This window comes from Symphalangus syndactylus, chromosome 4 (genome assembly GCF_028878055.3).
Source record: "Symphalangus syndactylus isolate Jambi chromosome 4, NHGRI_mSymSyn1-v2.1_pri, whole genome shotgun sequence".
In the NCBI taxonomy this organism is placed as follows: domain Eukaryota; kingdom Metazoa; phylum Chordata; class Mammalia; order Primates; family Hylobatidae; genus Symphalangus; species Symphalangus syndactylus.
Window position 1 is genome coordinate 10,352,368 of NC_072426.2, and position 13,365 is coordinate 10,365,732.

The following is a 13,365-nucleotide window of genomic DNA, read 5'->3' on the forward strand; positions in this document are numbered from 1 at the left end:
CTGTCTGTAGAAAATGCAACTGGACATTCGTAGCGCTAAGTGGGTAATAGTGGAAAAAAGAATATGTTCAAATATAAACTACACAGAAGCATTGTATGAAACTCCTTTCTGTTCTGTGCATTCAACTAACAGAGTTGAACCTTACTTTTGATTGAGCCGTTCTGAAACACTCCTTCTGTAGAAACTGCAATTGGACATTCTGAGCGCTAAGAGGCCTATATTGGGAAAAAGAATGTCTACAAATAAAAACTACACAGAATAATTGTGTGAAACTTCTTTCTGTTCTGTTTGTTCAACTAAAAGATTTGAACCTTAGTTTTGATTGAGCCGTTCTGAAACACTCTTTCTGTAGAAAATGCAAGTGGAGATTCGGAGCGCTAAGAGGGTAATGGTGGAAAAAGGAATGTCTCCAAATATAAACTACACAGAATCATTCTGTGAAACTTCTTTCTGATCTGTGCATTCAGCTAACAGAGTTAAACCATACTTTTGATTGAGCAGATCTGAACACTCTTTCTGTAGAAAATGCAACTGGACATTTGGAGCGCTAAGAGACTAGTAGTGGAAAAAGGAATATATTCAAATATAAACTACACAGAAGCATTCTGTGAAACTTCTTTCTGATCTGAGCATTCAGCTAACAGAGTTAAACCATACTTTTGATTGAGCAGTTTTGAAACACTCTGTCTGTAGGAAATGCAACTGGACATTCGTAGCGCTAAGTGGGTAATAGTGGAAAAAAGAATATGTTCAAATATAAACTACACAGAAGCATTGTATGAAACTTCTTTCTGTTCTGTGCATTCAACTAACAGAGTTGAACCTTCCTTTTGATTGAGCCTTTCTGAAACACTCTTTCTGTAGAAACTGCAATTGGACATTCTGAGCGCTAAGAGGCCTCTATTGGGAAAAATAATATCTTCAAATAAAAACTACACAGAAGCATTGTGTGAAACTTATTTCTGATATGTTCATTAAGCTTACAGAGTTAAACCGTACTTTTGATTGCGCAGTTCTGAACACTCTTTCTGTAGAAAATGGAAGTGGACATTCGGAGCGCTAAGAGGGTAATAGTGGAAAAAGGAATATATTCAAATATAAACTACACAGTAGCATTCTGTGAAAATTCTTTCTGTTCTGTGCATTCAACTAACAGAGTTGAACCTTACTTTTGATTGAGCCGTTCTGAAACACTCTTTCTGTAGAAACTGCAATTGGACATGCTAAGCGCTAAGAGGCCTACATTGGGAAAAAGAATATCTTCAAATAAAAACTACACAGATGCATTCTGTGAAACTTATTTCTGATCTGTAAATTCAGTTAACAGAGATAAAACATATTTTTGATTGAGCAGTTATGAAACACTCTTTTTGTAGAAAATGCAAGTGGAGATTCGGAGCTCTAAGAGGGTAATAGTGGAAAAAGGAATGTCTTCAAATATAAACTACACAGAATCATTCAGTGAAACTTCTTTCTGATCTGTGCATTCAGCTAACAGAGTTAAACCATACTTTTGATTGAGCAGATCTGAGCAATCTTTCTGTAGAAAATGCAACTGGACATTTGGAGCGCTAAGAGCGTAGTAGTGGAAAAAGGAATATATTCAAATATAAACTACACAGAAGCATTCTGTGAAACTTCTTTCTGATGTGAGCATTCAGCTAACAGAGTTAAACCATACTTTTGATTGAGCAGTTTTGAAACACTCTGTCTGTAGAAAATGCAACTGGACATTCGTAGCGCTAAGTGGGTATTGGTGGAAAAAAGAATATGTTCCAATATAAACTACACAGAAGCATTGTATGAAACTTCTTTCTGTTCTGTGCATTCAACTAACAGAGTTGAACCTTACTTTTGATTGAGCCGTTCTGAAACACTCTTTCTGTAGAAACTGCAATTGGACATTCTGAGCGCTAAGAGGCCTATATTGGGAAAAAGAATGTGAACAAATAAAAACTACACAGAAGAATTGTGTGAAACTTTTTTCTGTTCTGTTTGTTCAACTAAAAGAGTTGAACCTTAGTTTTGATTGAGCCGTTCTGAGACACTCTTTCTGTAGAAAATGCAAGTGGAGATTCGGAGCGCTAAGAGGGTAATAGTGGAAAAAGGAATGTCTCCAAATATAAACTACACAGAATCATTCTGTGAAACTTCTTTCTGATCTGTGCATTCAGCTAACAGAGTTAAACCATACTTTTGATTGAGCAGATCTGAACACTCTTTCTGTAGAAAATGCAACTGGACATTTGGAGCGCTAAGAGAGTAGTAGTGGAAAAAGGAATATATTCAAATATAAACTACACAGAAGCATTCTGTGAAACTTCTTTCTGATCTGAGCATTCAGCTAACAGAGTTAAACCATACTTTTGATTGAGCAGTTTTGAAACACTCTGTCTGTAGAAAATGCAACTGGACATTCGTAGCGCTAAGTGGGTAATAGTGGAAAAAAGAATACGTTCAAATATAAACTACACAGAAGCATTGTATGAAACTTCTTTCTGTTCTGTGCATTCAACTAACAGAGTTGAACCTTACATTTGATTGAGCCTTTCTGAAACACTCTTTCTGTAGAAACTGCAATTGGACATTCTGAGCGCTAAGAGGCCTCTATTGGGAAAAATAATATCTTCAAATAAAAACTACACAGAAGCATTGTGTGAAACTTATTTCTGATATGTTCATTAAGCTAACAGAGTTAAACCATACTTTTGATTGCGCAGTTCTGAACACTCTTTCTGTAGAAAATGCAAGTGGACATTCGGAGCGCTAAGAGGGTAATAGTGGAAAAAGGAATATATTCAAATATAAACTACACAGTAGCATTCTGTGAAAATTCTTTCTGTTCTGTGCATTCAACTAACAGAGTTGAACCTTACTTTTGATTGTGCCGTTCTGAAACACTCTTTCTGTAGAAACTGCAATTGGACATGCTAAGCGCTAAGAGGCCTACCTTGGGAAAAAGAATATCTTCAAATGAAAACTACACAGATGCATTCTGTGAAAGTTATTTCTGATCTGTAAATTCAGTTAACAGAGATAAAACATATTTTTGATTGAGCAGATATGAAACACACTTTTTGTAGAAAATGCAAGTGGAGATTCGGAGCGCTAAGAGGGTAATAGTGGAAAAAGGAATGTCTTCAAATATAAACTACACAGAATCATTCTGTGAAACTTCTTTCTGATCTGTGCATTCAGCTAACAGAGTTAAACCATACTTTTGATTGAGCAGATCTGAACACTCTTTCTGTAGAAAATGCAACTGGACATTTGGAGCGCTAAGAGAGTAGTAGTGGAAAAAGGAATATATTCAAATATAAACTACACAGAAGCATTCTGTGAAACTTCTTTCTGATCTGAGCATTCAGCTAACAGAGTTAAACCATACTTTTGATTGAGCAGTTTTGAAACACTCTGTCTGTAGAAAATGCAACTGGACATTCGTAGCGCTAAGTGGGTAATAGTGGAAAAAAGAATACGTTCAAATATAAACTACACAGAAGCATTGTATGAAACTTCTTTCTGTTCTGTGCATTCAACTAACAGAGTTGAACCTTACATTTGATTGAGCCTTTCTGAAACACTCTTTCTGTAGAAACTGCAATTGGACATTCTGAGCGCTAAGAGGCCTCTATTGGGAAAAATAATATCTTCAAATAAAAACTACACAGAAGCATTGTGTGAAACTTATTTCTGATATGTTCATTAAGCTAACAGAGTTAAACCATACTTTTGATTGCGCAGTTCTGAACACTCTTTCTGTAGAAAATGCAAGTGGACATTCGGAGCGCTAAGAGGGTAATAGTGGAAAAAGGAATATATTCAAATATAAACTACACAGTAGCATTCTGTGAAAATTCTTTCTGTTCTGTGCATTCAACTAACAGAGTTGAACCTTACTTTTGATTGTGCCGTTCTGAAACACTCTTTCTGTAGAAACTGCAATTGGACATGCTAAGCGCTAAGAGGCCTACCTTGGGAAAAAGAATATCTTCAAATAAAAACTACACAGATGCATTCTGTGAAACTTATTTCTGATCTGTAAATTCAGTTAACAGAGATAAAACATATTTTTGATTGAGCAGATATGAAACACACTTTTTGTAGAAAATGCAAGTGGAGATTCGGAGCGCTAAGAGGGTAATAGTGGAAAAAGGAATGTCTTCAAATATAAACTACACAGAATCATTCGGTGAAACTTCTTTCTGATCTGTGCATTCAGCTAACAGTGTTAAACCATACTTTTGATTGAGCAGTTTTGAAACACTCTGTCTGTAGAAAATGCAACTGGACATTCGTAGCGCTAAGTGGGTAATAGTGGAAAAAAGAATATGTTCAAATATAAACTACACAGAAGCATTGTATGAAACTACTTTCTGTTCTGTGCATTCAACTAACAGAGTTGAACCTTACTTTTGATTGAGCCTTTCTGAAACACTCTTTCTGTAGAAACTGCAATTGGACATTCTGAGCGCTAAGAGGCCTCTATTGGGAAAAATAATATCTTCAAATAAAAACTACAGAGAAGCATTGTGTGAAACTTATTTCAGATATGTTCATTAAGCTAACAGAGTTAAACCAGACTTTTGATTGCGCAGTTTTGAACACTATTTCTGTAGAAAATGGAAGTGGACATTCGGAGCGCTAAGAGGGTAATAGTGGAAAAAGGAATATATTCAAATATAAACTACACAGTAGCATTCTGTGAAAATTCTTTCTGTTCTGTGCATTCAACTAACAGAGTTGAACCTTACTTTTGATTGAGCCGTTCTGAAACACTCTTTCTGTAGAAACTGCAATTGGACATTCTGAGCGCTAAGAGGCCTATATTGGGAAAAAGAATGTGAACAAATAAAAACTACACAGAAGAATTGTGTGAAACTTCTTTCTGTTCTGTTTGTTCAACTAAAAGAGTTGAACCTTAGTTTTGATTGAGCCGTTCTGAGACACTCTTTCTGTAGAAAATGCAAGTGGAGATTCGGAGCGCTAAGAGGGTAATAGTGGAAAAAGGAATGTCTCCAAATATAAACTACACAGAATCATTCTGTGAAACTTCTTTCTGATCTGTGCATTCAGCTAACAGAGTTAAACCATACTTTTGATTGAGCAGATCTGAACACTCTTTCTGTAGAAACTGCAATTGGACATGCTAAGCGCTAAGAGGCCTACATTGGGAAAAAGAATATCTTCAAATAAAAACTACACAGATGCATTCTGTGAAACTTATTTCTGATCTGTAAATTCAGTTAACAGAGATAAAACATATTTTTGATGAGCAGTTATGAAACACTCTTTTTGTAGAAAATGCAAGTGGAGATTCGGAGCGCTAACAGGGTAATTGTGGAAAAAGGAATGTCTTCAAATATAAACTACACAGAATCATTCGGTGAAACTTCTTTCAGATCTGTGCATTCAGCTAACAGAGTTAAACCATACTTTTGATTGAGCAGATCTGAACACTCTTTCTGTAGAAAATGCAACTGGACATTTGGAGCGCTAAGAGCGTAGTAGTGGAAAAAGGAATATATTCAAATATAAACTACACAGAAGCATTCTGTGAAACTTCTTTCTGATCTGAGCATTCAGCTAACAGAGTTAAACCATACTTTTGATTGAGCAGTTTTGAAACACTCTGTCTGTAGAAAATGCAACTGGACATTCGTAGCGCTAAGTGGGTAATAGTGGAAAAAAGAATATGTTCAAATATAAACTACACAGAAGCATTGTATGAAACTCCTTTCTGTTCTGTGCATTCAACTAACAGAGTTGAACCTTACTTTTGATTGAGCCGTTCTGAAACACTCCTTCTGTAGAAACTGCAATTGGACATTCTGAGCGCTAAGAGGCCTATATTGGGAAAAAGAATGTCTACAAATAAAAACTACACAGAATAATTGTGTGAAACTTCTTTCTGTTCTGTTTGTTCAACTAAAAGATTTGAACCTTAGTTTTGATTGAGCCGTTCTGAAACACTCTTTCTGTAGAAAATGCAAGTGGAGATTCGGAGCGCTAAGAGGGTAATGGTGGAAAAAGGAATGTCTCCAAATATAAACTACACAGAATCATTCTGTGAAACTTCTTTCTGATCTGTGCATTCAGCTAACAGAGTTAAACCATACTTTTGATTGAGCAGATCTGAACACTCTTTCTGTAGAAAATGCAACTGGACATTTGGAGCGCTAAGAGAGTAGTAGTGGAAAAAGGAATATATTCAAATATAAACTACACAGAAGCATTCTGTGAAACTTCTTTCTGATCTGAGCATTCAGCTAACAGAGTTAAACCATACTTTTGATTGAGCAGTTTTGAAACACTCTGTCTGTAGAAAATGCAACTGGACATTCGTAGCGCTAAGTGGGTAATAGTGGAAAAAAGAATATGTTCAAATATAAACTACACAGAAGCATTGTATGAAACTTCTTTCTGTTCTGTGCATTCAACTAACAGAGTTGAACCTTACTTTTGATTGAGCCTTTCTGAAACACTCTTTCTGTAGAAACTGCAATTGGACATTCTGAGCGCTAAGAGGCCTCTATTGGGAAAAATAATATCTTCAAATAAAAACTACACAGAAGCATTGTGTGAAACTTATTTCTGATATGTTCATTAAGCTAACAGAGTTAAACCGTACTTTTGATTGCGCAGTTCTGAACACTCTTTCTGTAGAAAATGGAAGTGGACATTCGGAGCGCTAAGAGGGTAATAGTGGAAAAATGAATATATTCAAATATAAACTACACAGTAGCATTCTGTGAAAATTCTTTCTGTTCTGTGCATTCAACTAACAGAGTTGAACCTTACTTTTGATTGAGCCGTTCTGAAACACTCTTTCTGTAGAAACTGCAATTGGACATGCTAAGCGCTAAGAGGCCTACATTGGGAAAAAGAATATCTTCAAATAAAAACTACACAGATGCATTCTGTGAAACTTATTTCTGATCTGTAAATTCAGTTAACAGAGATAAAACATATTTTTGATTGAGCAGTTATGAAACACTCTTTTTGTAGAAAATGCAAGTGGAGATTCGGAGCTCTAAGAGGGTAATAGTGGAAAAAGGAATGTCTTCAAATATAAACTACACAGAATCATTCGGTGAAACTTCTTTCTGATCTGTGCATTCAGCTAACAGAGTTAAAGCATACTTTTGATTGAGCAGATCTGAGCAATCTTTCTGTAGAAAATGCAACTGGACATTTGGAGCGCTAAGAGCGTAGTAGTGGAAAAAGGAATATATTCAAATATAAACTACACAGAAGCATTCTGTGAAACTTCTTTCTGATGTGAGCATTCAGCTAACAGAGTTAAACCATACTTTTGATTGAGCAGTTTTGAAACACTCTGTCTGTAGAAAATGCAACTGGACATTCGTAGCGCTAAGTGGGTATTGGTGGAAAAAAGAATATGTTCCAATATAAACTACACAGAAGCATTGTATGAAACTTCTTTCTGTTCTGTGCATTCAACTAACAGAGTTGAACCTTACTTTTGATTGAGCCGTTCTGAAACACTCTTTCTGTAGAAACTGCAATTGGACATTCTGAGCGCTAAGAGGCCTATATTGGGAAAAAGTATGTGAACAAATAAAAACTACACAGAAGAATTGTGTGAAACTTTTTTCTGTTCTGTTTGTTCAACTAAAAGAGTTGAACCTTAGTTTTGATTGAGCCGTTCTGAGACACTCTTTCTGTAGAAAATGCAAGTGGAGATTCGGAGCGCTAAGAGGGTAATAGTGGAAAAAGGAATGTCTCCAAATATAAACTACAAAGAATCATTCTGTGAAACTTCTTTCTGATCTGTGCATTCAGCTAACAGAGTTAAACCATACTTTTGATTGAGCAGATCTGAACACTCTTTCTGTAGAAAATGCAACTGGACATTTGGAGCGCTAAGAGAGTAGTAGTGGAAAAAGGAATATATTCAAATATAAACTACACAGAAGCATTCTGTGAAACTTCTTTCTGATCTGAGCATTCAGCTAACAGAGTTAAACCATACTTTTGATTGAGCAGTTTTGAAACACTCTGTCTGTAGAAAATGCAACTGGACATTCGTAGCGCTAAGTGGGTAATAGTGGAAAAAAGAATATGTTCAAATATAAACTACACAGAAGCATTGTATGAAACTTCTTTCTGTTCTGTGCATTCAACTAACAGAGTTGAACCTTACATTTGATTGAGCCTTTCTGAAACACTCTTTCTGTAGAAACTGCAATTGGACATTCTGAGCGCTAAGAGGCCTCTATTGGGAAAAATAATATCTTCAAATAAAAACTACACAGAAGCATTGTGTGAAACTTATTTCTGATATGTTCATTAAGCTAACAGAGTTAAACCATACTTTTGATTGCGCAGTTCTGAACACTCTTTCTGTAGAAAATGCAAGTGGACATTCGGAGCGCTAAGAGGGTAATAGTGGAAAAAGGAATATATTCAAATATAAACTACACAGTAGCATTCTGTGAAAATTCTTTCTGTTCTGTGCATTCAACTAACAGAGTTGAACCTTACTTTTGATTGTGCCGTTCTGAAACACTCTTTCTGTAGAAACTGCAATTGGACATGCTAAGCGCTAAGAGGCCTACCTTGGGAAAAAGAATATCTTCAAATAAAAACTACACAGATGCATTCTGTGAAACTTATTTCTGATCTGTAAATTCAGTTAACAGAGATAAAACATATTTTTGATTGAGCAGATATGAAACACACTTTTTGTAGAAAATGCAAGTGGAGATTCGGAGCGCTAAGAGGGTAATAGTGGAAAAAGGAATGTCTTCAAATATAAACTACACAGAATCATTCGGTGAAACTTCTTTCTGATCTGTGCATTCAGCTAACAGAGTTAAACCATACTTTTGATTGAGCAGTTTTGAAACACTCTGTCTGTAGAAAATGCAACTGGACATTCGTAGCGCTAAGTGGGTAATAGTGGAAAAAAGAATATGTTCAAATATAAACTACACAGAAGCATTGTATGAAACTACTTTCTGTTCTGTGCATTCAACTAACAGAGTTGAACCTTACTTTTGATTGAGCCTTTCTGAAACACTCTTTCTGTAGAAACTGCAATTGGACATTCTGAGCGCTAAGAGGCCTCTATTGGGAAAAATAATATCTTCAAATAAAAACTACACAGAAGCATTGTGTGAAACTTATTTCAGATATGTTCATTAAGCTAACAGAGTTAAACCAGACTTTTGATTGCGCAGTTTTGAACACTATTTCTGTAGAAAATGGAAGTGGACATTCGGAGCGCTAAGAGGGTAATAGTGGAAAAAGGAATATATTCAAATATAAACTACACAGTAGCATTCTGTGAAAATTCTTTCTGTTCTGTGCATTCAACTAACAGAGTTGAACCTTACTTTTGATTGAGCCATTCTGAAACACTCTTTCCGTAGAAACTGCAATTGGACATGCTATGCGCTAAGAGGCCTACTTTGGGAAAAGGAATATCTTCAAATAAAAACTACACAGATGCATTCTGTGAAACTTATTTCTGATCTGTAAATTCAGTTAACAGAGATAAAACATATTTTTGATTGAGCAGTTATGAAACACTCTTTTTGTAGAAAATGCAAGTTGAGATTCGGAGCGCTAAGAGGTTAATAGTGGAAAAAGGAATGTCTTCAAATATAAACTACACAGAATCATTCGGTGAAACTTCTTTCTGATCTGTGCATTCAGCTAACAGAGTTAAACCATACTTTTGATTGAGCAGATCTGAACACTCTTTCTGTAGAAAATGCAACTGGACATTTGGAGCGCTAAGAGCGTAGTAGTGGAAAAAGGAATATATTCAAATATAAACTACACAGAAGCATTCTGTGAAACTTCTTTCTGATCTAAGCATTCAGCTAACAGAGTTAAACCATACTTTTGATTGAGCAGTTTTGAAACACTCTGTCTGTAGAAAATGCAACTGGACATTCGTAGCGCTAAGTGGGTAATAGTGGAAAAAATAATATGTTCAAATATAAACTACACAGAAGCATTGTATGAAACTTCTTTCTGTTCTGTGCATTCAACTAACAGAGTTGAACCTTACTTTTGATTGAGCCGTTCTGAAACACTCTTTCTGTAGAAACTGCAATTGGACATTCTGAGCGCTAAGAGGCCTATATTGGGAAAAAGAATGTCTACAAATAAAAACTACACAGAAGAATTGTGTGAAACTTCTTTCTGTTCTGTTTGTTCAACTAAAAGAGTTGAACCTTAGTTTTGATTGAGCCGTTCTGAAACACTCTTTCTGTAGAAAATGCAAGTGGAGATTCGGAGCGCTAAGAGGGTAATAGTGGAAAAAGGAATGTCTCCAAATATAAACTACACAGAATCATTCTGTGAAACTTCTTTCTGATCTGTGCATTCAGCTAACAGAGTTAAACCATACTTTTGATTGAGCAGATCTCAACACTCTTTCTGTAGAAAATGCAACTGGACATTTGGAGCGCTAAGAGAGTAGTAGTGGAAAAATTAATATATTCAAATATAAACTACACAGAAGCATTCTGTGAAACTTATTTCTGATCTGAGCATTCAGCTAACAGAGTTAAACCATACTTTTGATTGAGCAGTTTTGAAACACTCTGTCTGTAGAAAATGCAACTGGACATTCGTAGCGTTAAGTGGGTAATAGTGGAAAAAAGAATATGTTCAATTATAAACTACACAGAAGCATTGTATGAAACTACTTTCTGTTCTGTGCATTCAACTAACAGAGTTGAACCTTACTTTTGATTGAGCCTTTCTGAAACACTCTTTCTGTAGAAACTGCAATTGGACATTCTGAGCGCTAAGAGGACTCTATTGGGAAAAATAATATCTTCAAATAAAAACTACACAGAAGCATTGTGTGAAACTTATTTCTGATAAGTTCATTAAGCTAACAGAGTTAAAGCATACTTTTGATTGCGCAGTTCTGAACACTCTTTCTGTAGAAAATGCAAGTGGACATTGGGAGCGCTAAGAGGGTAATAGTGGAAAAAGGAATATATTCAAATATAAACTACACAGTAGCATTCTGTGAAAATTCTTTCTGTTCTGTGCATTCAACTAACAGAGTTGAACCTTACTTTTGATTGAGCCGTTCTGAAACACTCTTTCTGTAGAAACTGCAATTGGACATGCTAAGCGCTAAGAGGCCTACTTTGGGAAAAAGAATATCTTCAAATAAAAACTACACAGATGCATTCTGTGAAACTTAATTCTGATCTGTAAATTCAGTTAACAGAGATAAAATACATTTTTGATTGAGCAGTTATGAAACACTCTTTTTGTAGAAAATGCAAGTGGAGATTCGGAGCGCTAAGAGGGTAATAGTGGAAAAAGGAATGTCTTCAAATATAAACTACACAGAATCATTCGGTGAAACTTCTTTCTGATCTGTGCATTCAGCTAACAGAGTTAAACCATAATTTTGATTGAGCAGATCTGAACACTCTTGCTGTAGAAAATGCAACTGGACAATTGGAGCGCTAAGAGCGTAGTAGTGGAAAAAGGAATATATTCAAATACAAACCACACAGAAGCATTCTGTGAAACTTCTTTCTGATGTGAGCATTCAGCTAACAGAGTTAAACCATACTTTTTATTGAGCAGTTTTGAAACACTCTGTCTGTAGAAAATGCAACTGGACATTCGTACCGCTAAGTGGGTATTGGTGGAAAAAAGAATATGTTCAAATATAAAGAACACAGAAGCATTGTATCAAACTTCTTTCTGTTCTGTGCATTCAACTAACAGAGTTGAACCTTACTTTTGATTGAGCCGTTCTGAAACACTCTTTCTGTAGAAACTGCAATTGGACATTCTGAGCGCTAAGAGGCCTATATTGGGAAAAAGAATGTGAACAAATAAAAACTACACAGAAGAATTGTGTGAAACTTCTTTCTGTTCTGTTTGTTCAACTAAAAGAGTTGAACCTTAGTTTTGATTGAGCCGTTCTGAGACACTCTTTCTGTAGAAAATGCAAGTGGAGATTCGGAGCGCTAAGAGGGTAATAGTGGAAAAAGGAATGTCTCCAAATATAAACTACACAGAATCATTCTGTGAAACTTCTTTCTGATCTGTGCATTCAGCTAACAGAGTTAAACCATACTTTTGATTGAGCAGATCTGAACACTCTTTCTGTAGAAAATGCAACTGGACATTTGGAGCGCTAAGAGAGTAGTAGTGGAAAAAGGAATATATTCAAATATAAACTACACAGAAGCATTCTGTGAAACTTCTTTCTGATCTGAGCATTCAGCTAACAGAGTTAAACCATACTTTTGATTGAGCAGTTTTGAAACACTCTGTCTGTAGAAAATGCAACTGGACATTCGTAGCGCTAAGTGGGTAATAGTGGAAAAAAGAATATGTTCAAATATAAACTACACAGAAGCATTGTATGAAACTTCTTTCTGTTCTGTGCATTCAACTAACAGAGTTGAACCTTACATTTGATTGAGCCTTTCTGAAACACTCTTTCTGTAGAAACTGCAATTGGACATTCTGAGCGCTAAGAGGCCTCTATTGGGAAAAATAATATCTTCAAATAAAAACTAAACAGAAGCATTGTGTGAAACTTATTTCTGATACGTTCATTAAGCTAACAGAGTTAAACCATACTTTTGATTGCGCAGTTCTGAACACTCTTTCTGTAGAAAATGCAAGGGGACATTCGGAGCGCTAAGAGGGTAATAGTGGAAAAAGGAATGTCTTCAAATATAAACTACACAGAATCATTCGGTGAAACTTCTTTCTGATCTGTGCATTCAGCTAACAGAGTTAAACCATACTTTTGATTGAGCAGTTTTGAAACACTCTGTCTGTAGAAAATGCAACTGGACATTCGTAGCGCTAAGTGGGTAATAGTGGAAAAAAGAATATGTTCAAATATAAACTACACAGAAGCATTGTATGAAACTACTTTCTGTTCTGTGCATTCAACTAACAGAGTTGAACCTTACTTTTGATTGAGCCTTTCTGAAACACTCTTTCTGTAGAAACTGCAATTGGACATTCTGAGCGCTAAGAGGCCTCTATTGGGAAAAATAATATCTTCAAATAAAAACTACACAGAAGCATTGTGTGAAACTTATTTCAGATATGTTCATTAAGCTAACAGAGTTAAACCAGACTTTTGATTGCGCAGTTTTGAACACTATTTCTGTAGAAAATGGAAGTGGACATTCGGAGCGCTAAGAGGGTAATAGTGGAAAAAGGAATATATTCAAATATAAACTACACAGTAGCATTCTGTGAAAATTCTTTCTGTTCTGTGCATTCAACTAACAGAGTTGAACCTTACTTTTGATTGAGCCATTCTGAAACACTCTTTCCGTAGAAACTGCAATTGGACATGCTAAGCGCTAAGAGGCCTACTTT